Source organism: Saccopteryx leptura, chromosome X (genome assembly GCF_036850995.1).
Source record: "Saccopteryx leptura isolate mSacLep1 chromosome X, mSacLep1_pri_phased_curated, whole genome shotgun sequence".
Classification (NCBI taxonomy): Eukaryota; Metazoa; Chordata; class Mammalia; order Chiroptera; family Emballonuridae; genus Saccopteryx; species Saccopteryx leptura.
The window spans coordinates 76,929,488-76,952,094 of NC_089516.1; the positions used below are offsets into that span (position 1 = coordinate 76,929,488).

The 22,607-nt window shown below is 36.4% G+C and overlaps 1 protein-coding gene and 1 non-coding gene across 2 annotated transcripts in view; both read left to right on the forward strand.

Moving 5' to 3' along the window:
• LOC136386060 (uncharacterized) overlaps positions 1 to 22,607 on the forward strand; it is an 80,594-nt gene that overhangs the window by 41,318 nt on the left and 16,669 nt on the right. The window lies entirely within an intron of this gene.
• On the forward strand, positions 18,691 to 18,766 carry TRNAS-GGA (transfer RNA serine (anticodon GGA)). The gene has a single exon. It is a non-coding gene; the product is annotated as a tRNA-Ser (tRNA).

Consider the following 22,607-nt stretch of genomic DNA (forward strand, 5'->3'; position numbering starts at 1 on the left):
AGAGAGAGAGAGAGAGAGAGAGAGAGAGAGAGAGAAAGGGGGAAGAACAGGAAGCATCAACTGTCATAGGTGCCTTGACCAGGCAAGCCCAGGGTTTCGAATCGGTGACCTCAGCATTTCATGTTGATGCTTTATCCACTGCACCACAGCAAGTCAGACAAAAGCCCTTAAGTCATTTCAAAGATCCTGATCTCTCAGAAAAAAACATAGAACTATGGGTTTGGCTGTGTGAACACAGTCAAATCACAGCTCTCTATATTAGTTTCATCATTTATAGGAAAGGAGATTGGAATATTTTCTATCCCTGCCTGTCTCACAAGGCTGATGTGAATATTCAGTCAGGAGATGAATGCAAAGTGCTTCAAACACCCAAAATCATTACACAAAATAATATATTATTACAGGGAAAGAAGCAAAAAGGCTTTTAGCATTAAGCACTGAAATAATGTGAACATTTTTCTGGGATATTTTGCATTTAAATACACACTTAAAATATATACCTCTCAAAATAAAGCAAGACATTATTTTTTAAAATTCTAACCTTTTTAAATTCTCCTGGAAATTTTTAACCATTATAATTGCAAAAAATATTAACATAAAATTCAAATAGCTTCTAATTTGTTCATCTAAAATATAGCACGATTCTGTGAAAGGTCTCTGGTATATATATATATTTTTAGCACCTTCTACTATTCATTATCTCATCAGAAGTAAATTTTTACCTTCCTTGAATGCAAAAATCTAGTGTATAAAAAGATATCTGACCTTAACATACACGTGAAAATGCAAAAAGTATGTTTAAATCAGGTGGAGATATGGCACGATTTTACTTACTTTCTATAGAATAGTTATGAAAATTCTCAACCTGGTTTATGTTTAAGATAATTTTAAATGTTTATGAGTTGGTTGGGCTATGAGGAAGTGGAGGGATATAAGGAGAAATTTGGAAAATGGTATGTGTATGTGTGCATGTGTGCATGTGTGTGTGTGTGTGTGTGTGTGTGTGTTTTATGCTTAAGAAGTAAAAATAGTTGAATTATGAAAGGGAATCTCTAAATGAAAATAATGGTTAAAATAAATTAGCCATGACCTTTTTACGTAAAATAAATAGGTTTCTCAAATATGTTTGTCCATGCAGAAGAATATGTTACAGCTGTAGCCAGACAGTTCTGTTGATTAGAGCATCGTCCCAAAGCACAAAGGTTGCCAGTTCGATATCCAGTCAGGGCACAAACAGGAATAAAGTGATGTTCCTCTCTCTCTCTCTCTCTCTCTTGCTCTCTCTCTTCCTCTCTCTAAAATCAATAAAAGAAACATAAAAAAGCATATATTATGAAAAGAAGATATTGTAAAATATCAGGAGGAAATATCTTCATTACATTTACACTTGAAATGCAAATTACTTATTAAACAGAATGTGACATTCATTTTCCTTTATGCTTATATGAGTACTATGTACCTTGTATATGCTCAATTAATATTATTCAATAAAAATAAAAAACAGATATTTCTTAAACAGTGCTCCTTTCACTTCTCCCTCCTGACTCTCATGCCATAGGGAAGGCAAAGCCTAATCTGTATCAATATGCAGCTACCCAGTTGGTCAAAATATTTTTGGATTTTGTATTTCAGTGTATAAAACGAATTGGTGATCACACAGTGAATTAATTCAACCAAGTAGCAATATAATTCAATGATTAGGCTGACCAAAATAACTATTACCAAATTGTTTCATGCTCCTGTTATTTTAGTCATATATGCCAATCATAGAAACTGTGAAGTTTCATTTGTTAGCTTTTCTAGAATATTCTATCTTTGGAAGTTTCTATCTCTGGTTTTATGAGAGTGACATCCCAGAAAACTTGCTGCAAAGGGTATCCCTATTAGAAGCAGATAAACTTTTAAAGTGACAATTTTTTAAAGTTTTTTTTAATTCATTTTAGAGAAGGGGGGAGAAAGGGAGAGAAGCAGGAAGCATCAACCCCCATATGTCCCTTGACCAGGCAAGCCCAGGGTTTCGAACTAGCAACCTCAGTGTTCCAGGTTGACGCTTTATCCATTGTGCCACTACAAGTCAAGCGACAATATATTTTTTTTAATCAAAAAGTTTTCATCCAAATTCTAGCATTGAAACCTGGTAAATTGTGAATGTATGTGGGACAGTTTGTGGTTTCCCCATAGTTCAGGTTTAAAGGTAATCACACAAGATTTCCTGACAGCTGCTTGGCACCCAAAAAGGGAGCCCACTTTGTGTAACTATTGTGGCAAAACTTTTCCAAGGTAAAAGTTCTTTATGAAATTAATGTTACTATCCACTTGAATCATATATGGAGTTTTCAGAAATCAGGCACAGCAAGATGTCTGTAATATAAGACTGTGAATATTACTTGGCAGGATTTGATACTCAGTTGGTATATATTGTTCTAATATAGATAAGGCACAGTTGGAGCCAGACAACTGCTAATTATACAGCACGGTCAGAATAACTAATAACAACAGTTGATAGTGAATGCACCCAGAAATCAACCTCTTATCTCTTCTTTAATCATTTCCTTGCTGATGAGTTCTGATTTACTGCTGAACTGATATATGACTAAATTGAATAACATGATTGTCAAGCTCCTTTTTAGAAATGTAAAAACTTTAAAATTTTAGCATTCAGTTACTTATTAAAATGTTCTTTTATTGAATTATAAATAAATTTAATCTCCAGTCTCGGCCTTTATAGTTATTTCAGGTTAGTACTTAATAAAATTATTTTTAAAACATTTATTCTGTATTTATGGTTACAATGCAGCTACTTTTGGCCAACAGTGCCTCTATTTGTTACAGTGAGCTAAGGACCAAAGAATTTAGCTTGTAAGACAGGCATAAAATTAGAATTAACAGAAATAAAAAGTAGTGTCTAGAATTTTTTATCTCACCCCAAATATTCTATTCTAATAACCAAAGTTTGTGTCCAGTAGTATCTGTCTTATTTGGATAAGTTAAAGTCATAGTTATCTGATATAAAAATATAACAACAGTAGTAATTATGTTAAAAACTCATAATTTTTACAGAGGGTTAATCCATACATGTTGGCATCTAACCCAGCTGGATGAAGGCAATGGTCCTATTTTTCAAGGAGCTCAGTCCAGCTTGTGTTACTCCACAAATGCAAATAATAACTGTGTCAGGATTAATCACTAACAAACATGCAATAAATGAACTATCAACATGAATAATGAAACATCTTAAGCAATGCCCACTAAAAGATATACCAGAATGTAGAGTGAAAATTCTGCTATTTAATAAAATTAATAAAAAATTGGAACTTACTCAGTTAACAGTTTTACTCCATTGTGTTATCACTAAACCCTATCATTAATTTTCATTAATTCAAAAAAGAAGCATGCTCACAATTCTACCATAAAATAATGAGGCCTGTTCTCATAAGCTAACCAAAATCACCCTTGTTAAATTATTATCATACACTTATTTTGACTCTGACAGAAGAGCTGATGCAAATGTGAAAACTGAGGCTATTCAAATAATGTCAATTATGTAGTCAATTGAGTAATTTCATGTCTCCTAGACGACAGTGCTTCTATACACGTGGCATTGCAATCAACCACTCCCATATGTCATTGCTAAATGTTCTATGAAATAATCAAGAGGTACAAGATGTATTTCTTCACCTCTATAAGCTTATAATACAGTTGGAAAGATCAAAGCAACATATGACATTTAAATATAATAAAAAGCTAAACCAACAATAAAAGCGATAGTCATTTACAGAGAAATCAGTGCAGAATAGTTCGTTTAATCATAGTGAAGTTAGGACTTGGGTTGGTTCTTAAAGGATCACCCTATGACAGGTGTGCCAATAATCAATTGTGGTAATATACTTGACAAAAGGTCCAGATTAATATATAAAAAGTAAAATGTCAAATGCATGTATGTGGTGATTTTTTTTTAATTTCCTAAGAGCAGAGAGCTTACAGCCCCAGCCTGAATAGAATGCTTGCTTTGGGCTTTCTCTGCTTTCATCTTATAGACTAATATAGTAGATCAAAAAGAAAGTTACTCCCAGCCTAAAAGCCTAAAACAAACTTGAACATTTATGCATGTAGATCTCAAAGAAAAATGATGGATCAACTGGCATAAGGCATGCACTACCATTTAAACATCAACTAGCGTGTGGCATACATACCGTGAAAAAACTGAACCCAGCTGTACATTATGTGACATATGTTGACATCTGGTCATAAGAGAATTGCTAAAATATTGAAGTAAGTGAGAACCAAGGTCAGAATTACAAGCATAGATGAGTGATGTTATTATTGCTTTTGTAGCATGCATATTTTTCAGCCTCAGTTGAGGTCAATTATTCTTTTTGAAAATGTGAATGCAATCACTTGAGGTTCAAATAATCATAACGTGATGTTCTCTAGACTATAGCTGAGGATATACTATAGCTGAGGATATGTGCACAATGTTGGGGGTGGTCACTGGGTGGTCATGTGTAACTATGACTGAGGGCTATAACCTTGTGGGGGAAAACCCCTCAGAAATGCACAGCTTGATTTCTGAGGCAAAGGGAGAATCAAGCATAGTCAGTGTCAGTGCTCTTGCCCCTGAGGTCAAGTCCCTGGCACTTACTGAAGTTATATTAGAGAATATAATGGAAAAGTGATGATACAAGAATTTGTTATTGTATTTTCTCTTCTACCTTCCCTGAACATATTTAGAGATAAAAGGTTTGCCCCTATTAACTCTAAAGGACGTGTGGTTCACAAGCGTAGAAACATATAGTATACAGTTGACTATATAGGACTGCAGCTTAGGAGAAAGGTCTTGGCTGTAAATATCAATTTGGGACACATTACCATGGAGATGTTAGTTAAAACCATGGGAATAAATGACTTCCAAATCTTTGATTTTAAGCTGAGCTATTCTTCTGAGCTCTTTATATAGTACTTTCAGCAGACTAGTGGAAGACAGAAGGCAGCTAGTAGCAGATTGAGAAGACAGTGAGTGGTAAAGAAGTGGAGATAGCGTGGTCCATCCTTACAAGAAGACTGAATATGAAGATCTCAAGTAATAATGCTATTCCTTCAAAACTTTAGGGTCAAAGAGTTAATGATAGTAGGTGGGACTCAGAAGGAAGGGCATGTTTCCCATAGAAACTGGAGACAAGTAGGCAATAAGAGGTCCAGATAAAAATAATTTTGTCTGTTGGGGCTCAGAAAGTTAAGGGCATGTTCAGAGTTGCACTTTACAAAGATTACTGTGAACACATGTGAAGATTGGATTGGAATTAAATTATTTTATAAATATGTGCATTCCTCAAAGCTGGAGAAAACAACAACAGGGTTTTAGCTCTTAAAGTAAGAAGACATGGTGTACTCGACACATTCTTGCAAGCTCACACTAGCCAAGAGATTGGATTTAACATCAGGGTATGCTGAGCCTGTGGTTCAAACTGAGCAGGATACAAGAACAATATATAGAAATAAACTGTATTTCTATACACTAGCAATAAAGAATCCTAAATAAAATTATGAAAATTATTCTACTTATAATTTCATCAAAATAAATATAATACTTAAGAATAAATTTAATAAAAGTAATACAAAACTACAAGTTGCAAAATATTGCTGAAACATAGTAAAGAAGACCTTAATACATGGAAAGACATCTCATGTTCATGGATTAAGAGACTTAATATTGTTACTATGGCAATACCCCCCAAACTGATCTAAAATCTGTCAAATTTCCAACTGCCTTTCTGGCAGAAAAGGCCATTTTGATTCTAAAATATTATATATAAAATATGAAAATACAATGGTGATGGAAGAAGATTTGACTTGGGGTAGTAAACACACAACACAATATACAGAGGGTGTATTTTAGAATTGTGCACCTGAAACCTATAGAAGTTTACTGGCCAATATCACCGCAATAGATTCAGTGAAAAAGAAAAAACGAGTGCTCACAGTTCTCAATAAAAATACTATAATTACAATGGTGAAGTATCGACTTAAGGATAGACATATAAATCAATGGAATAGAATTGAGTATTTTGAAATAAACCATCACATTATAGTCAACTGATTTTCAATACAGCCCCAGTACAATCTAACGAGTAGAATATAGTCTTCTGGAGCTCTCCCGCGTCGATGAAGGAGGCGAGGGGGCGCGGCATGGCAGGGGAAGAAGTTGGGGGTGGGGGGTCGCTTTCGGCTTTCGGAAGGTATTAAAATCAAACATGGGAAAATTGGAGAAAATTACCACTCCCTACGGGCAGCTTGTTCATGGTATGCACTTGTGTGAACAACCAAAGATAAACAGACAGAAAAGCAAATACAACTTACCACTAACCAAGATCACCTCTGCAAAAAAAAAAAAAAAAAAAAAATGAAAATAACTTTTGGCAGGATTCTGTTTCATCTGATAAAATTCAGAAGCAGGAAAAAAAGCCTTTGAAAAATTCTGAGACCATTAAGAAAAAGCATTTGAAGAAATCAGCATTTCTAACTGAAGTGAGCCAAAAGGAAAATTATGCTGGGGCAAAGTTTAGTGATCCACCTTCTCCTAGTGTTCTTCCAAAGCCACCTAGTCATTGGATGGGAAGCACTATTGGAAATTCCAACCAAAATAGGGAGTTGATGGCAGTACACTTAAAAACTCTCCTAAAAGTTCAAACTTAGATCTCGAATTACAGTATGTAAGTAAAACAGTTTTTCCAAAATCCCTGGACTCTTAAAAAGAAAATTAGTACAGAAATGGAAATTTGCCTTGCTGCAACCTCCACATGCAAAAGATGAGTTTGAAAAATTGTAAACAGCTTGTATCATATTTTATATTTTGTAAATATGTACTGTATACCATGTATTATGTGTATATTGTTCATATTTGAGAGATACTTTATAGTTTTGTTATGAAAGTATGTATTTTGCCCTGCCCAAATGGTAGGTGTTTTGTATATATACAATGGAGAAATTTTAAGTGTGTGCAAAGGCACATGGAAGACCAATTTATTTGCACAATGTACCGAGAGATTATTTTCAAGAAACAGCTGTTGAATCTCAAGGTGTAGATCTAAATGTGAACAGTTTACTAATGCACTACTGAAATTTAAATCTGTGGCACAATCATTGTAAACATGGGTTTGTCTTTGTTTCTCTAAATTGATTTCTGCCTTCTAATCTGTAGTTACTGGAAAACTCTTATTCTCACTTTCACTAAATTTAATTTCTGGTTTTTGGTTTATATCTGTATTCAAATTTAAAATACCTCTCATTTTAATGCCATCAAAATCGGTTGTAATCAAATTTTTAAATAATAATTTGGCCCCTTCCCCTTTAAAAAAAAAAGAATATAGTCTTCTAAAAAGTTGGCCTGGAACAACTGTATGTTCATATGCAAAAAAATGGAATTGGACACCTATTTCATACACTATACAGTAATTAATTCTGAATGGATCTGAGTCCTAAATATAAGAGCTAAAACTATACAATTCTTAGAAGAAGAAAACATGTATAAATCTTCATGACTTCAGGTTAAAAAATGGTTTATTAGATATGACATCAAAAGCTCAAATGATGAAAGAAAAAAATAGGTAAATTGCAAATCACCAAAATATAAACTTGGTGCTTCAAAAGACACCATCAGGAAGGTAAAAAGACAATCCCAAAATTTTTGGTATAACATGTCTGATAAAGGACTTATATCTAGAATATACAAAAAGCTCCTATAACTAAAAAATAACAAAGAAAAATAACCTAATTAAAATTTGTCAAATAGCTTTCTCTAATGAAAATATACAAATGGCAATAAGTACATGAAACAATATGCAACATCATTAGCCATCAGGGAAATGCAAAATAAGATTCTGTTTCACACCCACTAGGACTGCTATATTAGAAAGACAGACAGAAATAAGTGTTACTGAGGATGTGGAGGAATTGGAACCCTCTTACATTGCTGGCAGGAATGTTAAGTGGTGCAGGTTGCAAACCAGTCTGGCAGCTTCTCAAAAAGTTAAACATAGAGTTCCCATATTATCTGAAATTCTACTTCTAGCTATCTACCTAAGAGAGTTGAAAACATATGTTCAATCAAATCTTGTACAAGAATGTTTATAGTAGCATTATTCATAATGGCCAAAAAGTAGAATCAACTCAAAATGTCCATCAATTACTAAATAGATAGACAAAATGTGGTATAGCCACAGAATAGAATGTTAATTTTTTAAGGAGAAGATACTGATACATGTGACAACATGGATGGCCCTTGAAAACATTGTGCTAAATGGTAAAAGCTAGCCACAAATGGTTACATGTTGTATGATTTGCATTTATATAAAACATTTAGAATAGGCAAATCCATTCAGTCAGAAAGTAGATTATTAATGTTGGCCTAAGGCAGGGGTTGGAGGGAGAACATTTGAGGGGCATGATGAGTAAGTGTTAGTGGTACAGAATTTCTTTTGAGGATGATGAAAATGTTCTAAATTTACACCGATAGTGGCACAACTCTGAATATACTAAAAAAGCATTCAGTTTTACACTTTAAGTGGATGAATTTTATGGCATGTCAAGTATATCTCAATAAAACTTTTTTTTTACAGAGACAGAGAGAGAGTCAGAGAGAGAGATAGATAGGAACAGACAGGAACGGAGAGAGATGAGAAGCATCAATCATAATTTTTTCGTTGCAACACCTTAGTTGTTCATTGATTGCTATCTCATATGAGTCTTGACCATGGGGCTACAGTAGACCGAGTAACCCCTTGCTCGAGCCAGAAACCTTGGGTCCAAGCTGGCGAGCTTTTGCTCAAACCAGATGAGCCCACACTCAAGCTGGCGACCTCGGGGTCTCAAACCTGGGTCCTCCGCATCCCAATTCGATGCTCTATCCACTGCGCCACCACCTGGTCAGGTTCAACAAAACATTTTAGAAAGAAAATGAGTAAGTGTAAATGATCAGGATGCCTTGATTATAGTTTTACTCTTTTCAATTTTAAAATATTTTATGCATGCACCCCCACTTAATCCTTTCATTGTCCTTTGGCAATGGAGTCTGAACTGTTTCCTCAGCTCTTGTCCTTTCCTCCCATACTTTGTGCCTTACTTCTGTGTCTAAATGCTAAACACATAGAAAGTGCTCAATAAAAAATAGTGGCATAAATAATTGAAGAAGTCATATCCTTATATTAAAGGTTTTCTTTAAGATAGATCCAATGAAAAAAATAGGCCTTGCCAGGCATTGGGCTCAGCATTTCATATGCATTATCCCATTTAATGCTCATAACAAAAACCTCTAAAGCAACTATTACTGTTATTCCCATTTTTAAATGAGGAAGGGGAGGCTTCATGATACAGAGCTGATAATCAAACCCTGGAGTAGATGTTATCACCCAGTTAGAGCTCATGGTTAATAAAAAGGAGCAATGATAGAACCTTGACATTGATTCTCAGGCTCATCCCATGTGATTTTGTGTTCTCTTACTTATCACTACTTTGTGTAGGAATTTATTTAGAAATAAGAGGTGATACATGAACAGTGATTATACTTTCTGATCTAAAAGTGAGGACCTGTGGATTAAAAAAGTTGTTTTTAATCTGTGTATTTTATTATTATTTTAAAATCTGTGTATTTCTTATATATGCATGGCATCTTGATTAAGTAATATAGTTAACAAATTTTCATTGAAAATTTTTATTTTTTATTGAATTTAGAGGGGAAACATTGATTAATAAAATTATATAGGTCTCAGGTGTATAATTTATCATGTGTATTGTGTGTTTACCACCCCGAGTAAGTCTCCTTCCATCACCATTTATCCCCATTTACCCTCCTCTGCCTCTGCATACCACTTTCCCTCTGGTGATCTGTTGTCTGTGAGGTTTTCTTTTTTTTTGCTTAATCCCTTCACTTTTTTCATCTATTCCCTCAACCCCCCACCCTTCTGACAGCTGTCAGTCTGTTCTCTATATATCAATCTGTTTCTATCATATTGTTGGTTTATTTTGTTCATTAGATTCCACAAATGCATAAAAAGAACTCAGTGTTGTCCCTATAAAAATTTAAGACATATGGTCTCTCTATTGGGTTTAGTGTCAATGGAGGAAACTGAGTAGCATGAGTCAGATTCTCTCAGGATTTAAATTGCTCAGCAGTTGTAAAATGTGTACCTTTGGCAGATGCATTAATCCTTTCTGGTTTGCCATCCCCCCCATAACTCAGGGTACTGTTTCGTGGTACTCACTAGAACCCAAGGAATGTGACTGCATTTTAATATTTTAATTCAGCTTCCAACAAACTCAAATAAATATGGGTGCACATGTGTATTTTATGTGTATGTGTGACTTAAAACAAAAGTGGGAATGTGGGGGAGAGAGTGGGGGGAGGGTGCAAAAAGGGAAAAATATACGATGATGGAAAATTATTTGACTTTTGGGTGGTGGGCATACAACATAATCAACAGTTCAAATGCTATAGAAATATTTACCTAAAACCTGTGTACTCTTATTGATCAATGTCACCCTGTTAAATTTTATTTTCTAAATAAAAATTTTAAAAATACTTAATTTCATTAGACTCCTATGTTTCTGGCTAGAGAGAATTTAAACATAGCCTAGAAAGTAATAACATGAATTTTTAAAGGAAATTAAGACTCTATTATGCTAGTTTTAAAAGCCACTTTAAATATGTTATTGTGTTTTAATACATACTTGATCTTTTTAAAGTTGTGTTCTCAGTGAGTTGTTTTAAATTTGTTTATATACATTTATGTGTGCACTGTTGTTTTTTATACAGAAGTGTTAAATTTTTCTCTGAGTTTCTCAGGCCAGTCTGACATGAATTAAAGAACACTGAGAAAGTTAAAATTCACTTCACCACTGATGCACTCAAAGGGGGCCTAGAGTAACTATTTTTAGTGAACAAGGTTATTATTTGGGTCAGAAGCAGGAAAAAAAGCAGTCCCTTCCTGATTATTGGAGTTATCTTAGATTAGGGGGTTGAAGGCTATTGACCTATTTCACTTTCTTCCATTTCTTTGACTCATTTATTCCCTGGATTAGTGACCACCATTTGCCATATCTTAAATATTCAAGGCTTAATTATCTTTAGTCTTGATTATAGGAGAGACAAGAGGAAATGTGGATACATTAAATCTCTAAACAAAAAATTAATCAAGTTTTCTTCCAGACCAGTGGTCCCCAACCTTTTTTGGGCCACGGACCGGTTTAATGTCAGAAAATATTTTCATGGACCAGCCTTTAGGGTGGGATGGATAAATGTATCACGTGACCGACACAAGCGTCAAGAGTGAGTCTTAGACGGATGTAACAGAGGGAATCTGGTCATTTTTAAAAAATAAAACATTGTTCAGACTTAAATATAAATAAAACGAAAATAATGTAAGTTATTTATTCTTTCTCTGCAGACCAGTACCAAATTATCCATGGACTGGTATCAGTCCATGGCCCAGGGTTGGGGACCACTGTTCTAGACTATTTTTTTCTCCTACCAACTTTTGATGATAATGGACACTTAATCAATGAGTTTGAGGATCAATTTTTTTTTTCTCATTCTTATTCTCCTTATGAGGGCACAAAGAAATCAAAAGGCAGGCAATCAGAAGGATATAGAAGTAAAAAATCCTGGATAACCAGTAGACTGGTTCTGATTGAGAGCCCATAAGCTTTATTGATTGTTCACAGTATTCTTCATCTAGTCTTAATGTTCTTTCAGGATAGTTATATCGAGAGGCCAACTAAAGTGGAGGGTCACAATAAATGGATTTCAGACTCCAGATGAGAAGGAATCAATGTTATTCTCTCTGGTCTTTAGCATAAAAATGCACACAGTAGTGTTCATTAAGTAAGATTCTTCATTTATCCATTCAACATAAAATTACTGAATGCCCACTCTGTGCTTAGAACTGTTTTATACTCTGAGAATGCACTGGTATCCAAAATTATGACTTGTCTTCGTGGAGCTTACATTAGAAAAGGGAGAAGAGGCTGACCAGAACAAATAGAAAAATAAGATAATTTCAGATGGTGATACATTCCCTAACTAAAATAAAAATAGTGACTTTAGAGTAGGCAATGCTATATGGGAAAGTTAGGAAAGATTTTTTGAAGAGGTAATATTTGAATTGAGATGAAAAGCTAAGAAAAATCTTTCCATACAAAAAGTAAGGAAAAAAGGATCCAAGATGGTGGCAGAGTAGGTGAATGTTACACTCACCTCCTTAAAGGACAAACTGGAGTTACAACTATATTTAAGAACAATCATCCTGAATAACTAACTCAAGATAAAATGAAGAAGAGTCAAAATAACCAAGTATTCACAGAAGAAGCCACATCGGGACTGGTAGAAAGGGCAGAGGAGAAAAAGAACTGGCCGTGCTCCCATGAACAATGGCTGAAGTTCCAAAAGGATATCTCAGCTGTAGGGGTTTTCCCTTGAGAATGTGGGGTCTAAACTCCAAGATGGGCACCCCAGCCCAAAGAACCAGAGCTGCAAAGAAGCACCCACAGAGCATTCAGCTATAAAAAGCAGCAAAGCTTCTGTCTGCCAGAAAGAGATGCAAGTTCTCAGAGAAACAAGCACCCTCTTAAAGGGCCAACACAGAAAATCTCATTCACAGCCACTTACTCTGGGATCTGGAGGAGAAAGGAATGAGCAGACAAGACACACATGAAGAGAGTGGAGTTTGTAACTCTGAGGAGAGACATGGGGACAACCACCAGGATCCCTGTGCTGAGTCATTCCCCAATACTGAAGTCACCATCTTCCCTGAGTGCAGTACTTTTTTCCATATGATGTCCATCTGGGGGAAAGCAACTATCCCACCCTATAGACTGCCACTTACCCACCCTGAGAAGATTAAGCTCTGCTGAGGAGTTAGCAGCCTTGGCCAGGGAGTAGAAGTATGGACAAATTCAGGGGATGACAGTGATTCATTTGTCTGGCTTTAAGGTGAGGGTCATTGCCCACACTTTCCCATGAAACTGCTGCTTTGCCTCACAGAAGATTAAGTAGAACCACCCCCCTGGTGCCAGAAGACCCACCTTCTGGACTCCGGAGGCCCCATCCACCCAACTGCTAGTGGCTCTAAACTGCTGAAGTAAGGACAAAATCCAGGACAGACTGATACCTGTGGCTCTAGGTTGGGGACCATACCCACCATCTTCCCTGAAGCCTGAATGGCACCTCCCCCTCAAGGAAAATCCACTAGCCACACCCTCTTGATTCCACCAGAGGCTTTTTCAGTGATTGAGCCAAATAGGCAGCCAGCAGGTACAGCCAGCCAGAGGTGGATCTCGGGGTGCCTTGGGATTTTGCTGGCCCACCCCCCCAGTCCTGGTACTAGTAAGTACCAGCCTTCATGTGTAGCTTGGTCCTTCCTGCACATACTTAAGTTCAATAGAGGCAGCCACAAACTGTGGGTCACTTGTAGCTCCATACAGGTTGCTGATGGACAGTCACAGGCAGCATCTTATAATAGCCTGCACCAGCTTCCCTCTAAAGAAGCACAGAACCAACACACCCAGTGGCCAGCATCAGACATCATCAGAGATGGATACAATTAGTTTAGGCAGCATATATAAAGTGAGATCTCATCAAGCACCAAAGCCAACTGAGGAAAATTCTACATCCTGTGGTCAGCACCTGCACAGAAGCTCACATGCTTTGGTCAAGATAGAGCCTCACAGTAAGTCATCCTGAGGATCAGTTCAATGCACAACAAGCCAATAGCAGTCAAGACTCAATTGTAAAAAGAGAGCTCACAAAACCCACACAAGGGACATATCTGGAGCACTCACTTCATGTGATCAAGGAGACAGCACCACTAAACCCAACAGAACATCTATGTAAGGCCATATCACAAAGATTGGGAATCATAGCAGATATATCTAATATATAGAAACAAACACAAAGAGGTACCAAAATGGGGACACAAACAAGCCCCAAACTAATAACAGGAGAAATCTCCGGAAAAATAGCTAACTGCAATGGATATAAGGAATTTATCAGATATAGAATTTAAAGTAATATTGTACAGATCCTCAAAGAACAAAGTAAAAACTTCAACAAAGAAATAGCAAGCATAAAAAAAACAACATAGAAGCCATTTAAAGGAACCAGTCAGGAATGAAGAATACAATATTTGACATTAAGAATACACTGGGAGGAATAAACAATAGGTTGGATGAAGCCAAAGATTGAATCAGAGATTTGAAGACAAGGTAGAAAAGCATACCCAATCAGAGAAGCAAAAAGAGAAAAGAATTTTTAAAAATGAAGAGAGTTTAAGGACCTTTGGCACAATGTGAAGCATAACATTCCTGTCATAAGGGTACAGAAGGAGGAGAGAGAAAGCAAGGGATCAAGCATTTATTTGAAGAAATAATGACCCAAAATTTCCCTAACCTGATGAAGGAAAAACACACTTAAGTCCATGAAGCATAGAGATTTCAAAAGAGATGGACCCAAAGAGGCCCACACCAAGACACATCATAATTAAAATGGCAAAGGTTGAAGACAAAGAGAAAATCTTAAAAACAACAAGAGAAAATCAGTTAGTTATTTACAAGGGAGATCCAATTAGACTGGCAGTTGATCTCTTAAAAGAAACATTTCAAGCCAGAAAGGATTGGCATGAAATATTCAAAGTGATGAAAAGCAAGGATCTACAACCAGGACTATTTTACCCAGCAAGGATATTTTTTAAAATTTAAGGAAAAATAAAGAGCTTCCCAGACAAGAAAAAAAATAAAATGAAAGATTTTGTTTACCACCAAACTATAATTACAAAACATGTTAAAGAATGTGTGAGGAGAAGAAGAAGGGGGAGAAGGAATGGATTGGGAGAGGGATAACCCTGGCTGGGTGGCTCAGTGAATAAAGTGTCATCCTGGCCAACGAAGGTTGCAGGTTCATTTCATAGTCAGAATACATAAAAAGAGCAATCAATGAGTGCACAACTAAATGGAACAACTAAGTGAAACACCAAGTTAATGCTTCTCTCTTTCTCTCTCTCTCTCTATCTCTCCTACTTCCCCTCTTTCTCTCTCTCTCTCTGCCTATTCTCCCCTTCTCACTCTCAAATCAATAGAAAAAGTAAAAAATAAATCAATAAAATGAAGAATAAGTTGGAAAAGAGGGAGAAAAATAAACATAAGAATTAGGTTAAAAGAATAAAATTGTAGTAAATATAAATACATACCAATCAATAATCAATTTAAATGCAAATGGCTTAAATGTTCTCATCAAAAGACAGAGGGTAGCTGAATGGACAAGAAAGCAAGAGCCATATATATACAGTCTGAAAGAGACCCATCATAGAACAAAAAATAAATAAATAAAATAAACTGAGAGAGAAAGAAAGCCTGGATAGTAATACTTATATCTGACAAAATAAACTGTCTCTTTGTAAGAGACAATGAAGGATACCATATAATGATAAAGGGAACAATCCAAAAACAAGATATAACCCTTATAAACATTTATGCATCCAATGTAGGAGCAACTAAATATGCAAAGCAAATATTGATGGACATAAAGGGAGAGATTGAAAGTGATTCAGTAATAGTAGGGGATTTTAACACCCCATTGGCATCAATGGATAAATCTTCCAGACAGAAAATCAAAAAGGAAACGGTGGCCTGAAATTACACATGAAATCAGCTAGATTTAACTGATATTTTAGAACATTTCACCCCAAATTAGCAGAATACACATTCTTTGAAGTGCACAAGAAAAAATTTCTATGACAGACCATGTTAGGACATAAAACAAGTCTCAAAAAATTTAAGAAGACAAATTATATCAAGCATCTTCTCTGATCATAATGGCATGAAACTAGAAATCAATCACATAAAAAAATGAAAACTGCACAAAACAAGGATAATAAATAACATAACACCAAACAATAAATGGGTTAAAAAAACACAATAATCCAATATCGATGGGACACAATGAAAACAATCTTAAGAGGGAAATTTATAGCATTACAGGCCTACCTCAAGGAACAAGAAAAAAATCTTAAATGAACTAACTTCACATTTAAAGTAACTTGAAAAAGAAAAGCATACAAAGTCTAAAGTCCAGAGAAAGAAGAAAGTAATAAAGATCAGCACAGAAACAAACAAAGTATTAAAAATAATGCAAAAGATCAATGAAACCAGAGCTGGTTCTTCAAAAAGATAAGCAAGATTTACAAACATTTAACTAGACTCAAAAAAATGTAAAAGAAAGGGGACCCAAATAAGTAAAATCAGAGACGAAAAAGGAGGTGTAACAATTGACATAAAAGAAACACAAAGGATTGTAAGCAAATATTATGAACAACTATATGCCAACAAATTGGACAATCTAGTCAGATTGATAAATCCCTAGAAAAATACATCCTTCTAAAACTTAATCAGGAAGAATCAGAGGATCTGAATCAACAAATTACAACTAGTGAAATTAAAGCAGTAATCAAGAGTCCCAGCAAACAAAAGTCCAAGACTGGATGACTTCACCGTTGAATTTTTGGCAAACATTGAATGAAAAATTAACACCTATCTTTCTCAAAATATTCTCAAAAACCCAAGATTATTTTATGAGGCTAGCATTATTGTAATTCCAAAACCAGGTAAAGATACTACAAAGAAAGAAAATTATAGGCCAATATGTTTGACAAACATAGATGCTAAAATCCTCAACAAAATATTAGCAAACTTTATCCTACAACACATTAATAATGTCATACACAATGACCAAGTGATATTTATTCTGGGGATACAAGGTTGGTATAACAGCCACCAAACAAAAAATGTGATATACCACATAAACAAAATGAAGGATAAAAATCACATGATTATATCAATAGATGCAGAAGAAAAAATTGATGAAATCCAACACCCATTTATGTCAAAGACTCTCAGCAAAGGGAAAATACAGGGAACGTACTATAAAGTAATAAAGGCCATATATGACAAACCCATAGGCAGCATTATACTCAGTGGTCAAAAATTAGAACTGTTTCCCCTAAGATCAGGAACAAAACAGGGATGTCCACTGGAATGCTGAGGTCGCTGGTCTGAAACCCTGGGCTTGCCCAGTCAAGGCACATATGGGAGTTGGTGTTTCCTGCTCCTCCCCCCTTCTCTCCCCCTTCTCTCTCTCTCTCTCTCTCTCTCTCTCTCTCTCTCTCTCTTTCTCCCCCTTCTCTAAAATGAATAAATAAAATCTTTAAAAAAAACAGGGATGTCCACTGTAACCACTGTTATTCAGTATAGTACTAGAAGTCCTAGCCACAGCAATCAGACAAGAAGAAAAAATAAAAGGCATCCAAGTTGGAAAGAAAGAAGTAAAGCTGTCATTATTTTTAGATGGCATGATACTGTATATAGGGAACCCTAAAGATTCCACCAAAATAACTGCAAGAACTAATAAATGAATTCAGTAAAGTAGCAGGATAAAAGATAAGTATCCAGAAATGAGCTGCACTTTTATATACCAATAATTATCTATAAGAAAGAGAAACTAAGAAAACCATCCCATTCACAGTTCTTTCAAAAAGAACAAAATACCTAGGAATAAATTTAACCAAAGATGTAAAAAGCCTATCCTCAGCAAATTATAAGACACTGAAAAAAGAAATTGAAGTAGATACAAATAAGTGGAAGCATATGCCATGTTCATTGGTAGTGAAAATTAACAACAGTAAAATATTCATGTTGCCTAAAGCAATCTATAAATTCAATGCAATTCTTATCAAGATACCAATGGTATATTTAACAGAACTACAACAAATATTCCAAATATGTATATGGAACCACAAAAGACCCTGAATAGCCACAGCGATCTTGAGAAAGAAAGACAAAGTTGGATGAATCACACTACCTGACATCAAACTATACTACAAGGCCATTGTAAAATAAAGAAAAGGAAAGAAAAGAAAGGAAAGAAAAGAAAGGAAGGGAAGGGAAGGGAAGGGAAGGGAAGGGAAGGGAAGGGAAGGGAAGGGAAGGGAAGGGAAGGGAAGGGAAGGGAAGGAAGGGAAAGGAAGGGAAGCATGGTTTTGGCATAAAAACAGACATTTAAAATAATGGCACAGAATTGAGAGTGTAGAAATAAGCCCATGTCCATATGGTCAATTAATATTTGACAAAGGTAACAGGAGCATACAATGGGGCAAAGATAATTCATTCAATAAATGGTGTTGGGATAATTAGACAGATATGTACAAAAACATAAAAGTAGACCACCTTCTTATTCCACACACAAGAATAAACTGAAAATGGATTAAAGAGTTAAAAAATTATACTCAAAACCATAAAAATCTTAGAAGGAAATATAAGCAGTAAAATCTCAGATATTTCTTATAGAAAAATTTTTTTTTTCTGATAAAGTACCTCAGGTAAGGGATACAAAAGAAAAAAAAATAAAGAAATGGAACTACATCAAACTAAAACTTTTTTGTACAGCAAAGTAAGCTATCAACAAAATGAAAAGACAACCCACTGAATGGAGAACATAGTCACCAATACATTTGATAAGCTATTAATATACAAAATTTATAAATAGCTTATAAAACTGAACACCAAAAAATCCAATTAAAAATGGGCAAAGAAACTGAATATCCACTTATACAAAAAGAACATACAGATGGCCAATAGAAATATGGAAAGATGGCCCTGGCCAGTTGGCTCAGTGGTAGAGCGTCGGCCTGGAGTGCAGGAGTCCCGGGTTCGATTCCCGGCCAGGGCACAGAGGAGAAGCGCCCATTTGCTTCTCCACCCCTCCCCCTCTTCTTCCTCTCTGTCTCTCTCTTCCCCTCCCGCAGCGAGGTTCCATTGGAGCAAAGATAGCCCGGGCGCTGGGGATGGCTCCTTGGCCTCTGCCCCAGGCGCTAGAGTGGCTCTGGTCGCAACAGAGTGACGCCCCGGAGGGGCAGAGCATCGCCCCCTGGTGGGCAGAGCGTCGCCCCCTGGTGGGCGTGCCGGGTGGATCCCGGTCGGGCGCATGCGGGAGTCTGTCTGACTGTCTCTCCCAGTTTCTAGCTTCGGAAAAATACAAAAAAAAAAAAAAAAAAAAAAAGAAATATGGAAAGATGTCCAATGTCACTAGCCATCAGAGAAATCAAAATTAAAACCACTATATAATATCACCTCACACCTGTGAGAAAGGCTTTGGGTACAACCCCTGTGGAAAGCAGTATAGAGTTACCTAAAAACATTAAAAATGGAAATGCATTTTACCCAGCAATACCACTTCTGAAAATACATCCTATGAATCCCAAAACACTAATTCGAAAGAATGTACACACCCCTATGTTCATTGCAGTGTTATTTACAACAGCCAAGATTTGGAAACAGCCTAAGTGTCCATCAGTAGATGAGTGAATTAAAAAGTTGTGGTGCACTTACACCAATGGAATACTAGTCAGACACAAAGAAGAAGGAAGTCTTACCTTTTGCGACAGCATGGATGGGCCTGGAGATTGTTAGGCTAAGTGAAATAAGCCAGTCAGAGAAAGACAAGTGCCATATGGTTTCACTCATATGTGGAATCTAGTGAACAAACAAGCAAAATAGTGACAGACTCATGCATGGAGAGCTGGCTGACAGCTGTCAAGGGGGTGGCTGGGTGAGGGAAGTGAAGGGATTGAGCAAAATAGAAGGAAAGAAAATCTCATGAACACGGACAGCGCAAAGTGATCATTTCCAGGGGGATTTGGAAGTGGAGGAGGGTATAAGGTTGATAAATGGTGATGAAAGAAGAGTTGACTTGAGCCTGACCAGTGGTGGCACAATGGATAGAGCATCGACCAAGACGCTGAGGTCCTAGGTTTGAAACCTCCAAATCACCAGCATGATCATGGAATCATAGACATGACCACGTGGCTGCTTGCTTGAGCTCAAGGTCACTGGCTTGAAGCCTAAGGTCACTGTCTTGAACCAGGGGTCACTGACTCGGCTGGAGCTCCCTGGCCAAGGCACATATGAGAAGCAATCATAGAACATATAAAGCAGGAGTAGTCAACCTTTTTATACTTACCGCCCACTTTTGTATTTCTGTTAGTAGTAAAATTTTCTAACCGCCCACTGGTTCCACAGTAATGGTGATTTATAAAGTAGGGAAGTAACTTTACTTTATAAAATTTATAAAGCAGAGTTACAGCAAGTTAAAGCATATAATAGTAATTACTCACCAAGTACTTTATATCGGATTTTTGCTAAGTTTGGCAGAATAAATCTTTATAAAGCAACTTACTATAGTTAAATCTATCTTTTTATTTACACTTTGGTTGCTCTGCTACTGCCCACCATAAAAGCTGAAACGCCCACTAGTGGGCAGTAGGGACCAGGTTGACTACCACTGATCTAAAGTGACACAATTATAAGTTGATGCTTCTCATCTCTCTCCCTTCTCTCCCCTCCCAAATAAATAAATAAATAAATAAATAGGACTTGACCTGGAAGGGGGTGAACACACAATGTATACAGAGATCTTCTTTGGAATTAGAAATGTGAAACCTGTATAATTATGCTAACCAGTGTCACTCCAATATATTCAATTTTAAAAAGTCAGGGAAATAACTTTCTAAATAGTGAGAAGAGCAAATCAAAAACTGTAATAGGAAAACAGCTTTGGTGTTTTCAAAGAAAGATATTCAACATGGCTGAAATAGTGATTCTGTAGACATATTATGCTGAGTTGTATAGGACATGATTAGGTATTTTGTTTTATTGTCAGTTTAATGTAAAATCACAATAGAGGATTTCTTCCATGGCAATAATTCCGCATGCTGTGCAGAGACTGGTTTGGAGTGGAGCACAAGTGGAAAAAGAAAAAAGAATTCAGAACCTGACATTAGTCCAAGATTGAGCTCATGATGTATTGAACTAGGGTGGTGATGGGGAAGATAGAGAGAAGCGATCTATTTTACAAGGAGGACAAACAAAATTTATTTATAGATTGGACATGAATTATGAGGGAAAGAGAGAAACCAAGGATAACTCCAAGGATTGTGGTTTGAGCAAGGATCAATATAAGATGAGCAGGGTTTTCTTTTTGTGTGTGTGTGACAGAGATACAGAGAGACAGAAAGAGAGACAGACAGGATGGGAGAGAGATGAGAAGCCTCAATTCTTTGTTGTGGCACCTTAGTTGTTCATTGATTGCTTTCTCATATATGCCTTGACTGGGGGGCTACAGCAGACCGAGTGACCCCTTGCTTAAGCCAGTAACCTTGGGCTCAAGCTGGTGTGCCTTGCTTAAACCAGATGAGCTCACACTCAAGCCGGCAACCTCGGGGTTCCAAACCTGGGTTCTCTGTGTCCCAGTTGAATGCTCTATTCACTGTGGCACCACCTGGTCAGGTGAGCAGGGTTTTATTAGTGGGGATCAAAATTTATGTTTTTGAATGGTTAGTTGGAGTGGTCTTGAGTAGACAATTGTATATCAGGAGACAAATATGGACTAGAGATTATCATATTCTTGATAGTCATCAGAATATGGGTACTGTTTAAAGTCATATTACTGGACTTACTGGTATAGTAGAGACAAGGTTAATAACAAGCACTCAGGTGTTCCAACATTTAAAGATCATGTAGTGAAGGAAAAGCTGGACCAGCAAAAGAAACTGGAATGGATTGTACCTAGAAAGAGGAGAAGATCCAGGAAAGTATAGTATCATGGAAGCAAAGCAAGAAAAGAAAGTGTTCCAAGAACACTTTATAAATGCTAATGTAAGATAAAGTCAGATAAAGAAAGAAAATTAACATTGGATCTGACAACGTGCAGTGGTTGGTAACCTTGACAAGAGGACAAGAGCTGTTGTAGCAGAATGGTGAGGACAGAAGAAAGGCTGACATAGATTGAAAAATGAAAGGGAAGTGAGAGAGTAGTTATAATGAGGGTAGACCAATTTTTAAAAATGTTTACTGTGATATGAAACAGAAAATGAGTCAGTAACTGGAAGATAATGTGAAGTTAAGACAGAGATTTTATGGGCCCTGGTCGGTTAGCTCCATGGTAGAGCATCAATCCAATGTGTGGAAATCCTGGTTTTAATTCCCAGTCAGGGCACACAGAAGAAGCCAGCATTTGCTTCTCTCCTCCCCATCCCGTTCTCTCTCTCTCTCTCTTTCTCTCTCTCTCTCTCTCTTTTATTCTCTCAGAGCCATGGATCAACTGATTTGATTACATTGGCCCCGGGCATCAAGAATGGCTGCATGCAGCCTGTACCTCAGGCACACTTGAAATAACTCAGTTGTAAGCATGGCCCTAGATGGGCAGAGCATCAGCCCTAGCCGGCGGTTGCCAGGTAGATCCCGGTTGAGGAACATGCAGGAGTCTGTCTCTCTATCTCCCCTCCTTTCACTTAAATAAAAATAAGTTTAAAAAAAGAAATGACAAAGGTTTAAGTAAAGGAAATCCATATGTTAATAGTAATGGTCCAGTATAGAGAAGAAAAAAAGTGATACTATAGGATAGAATGGGAAAAGTTGTCATTATAAAGTCTTTCTAAAGGCAAGAAGGGTCCTGAGCATGTGTACAGGAGCTGATTTTTTTGTATAATACTTATTCATAATAGAGGATGTGG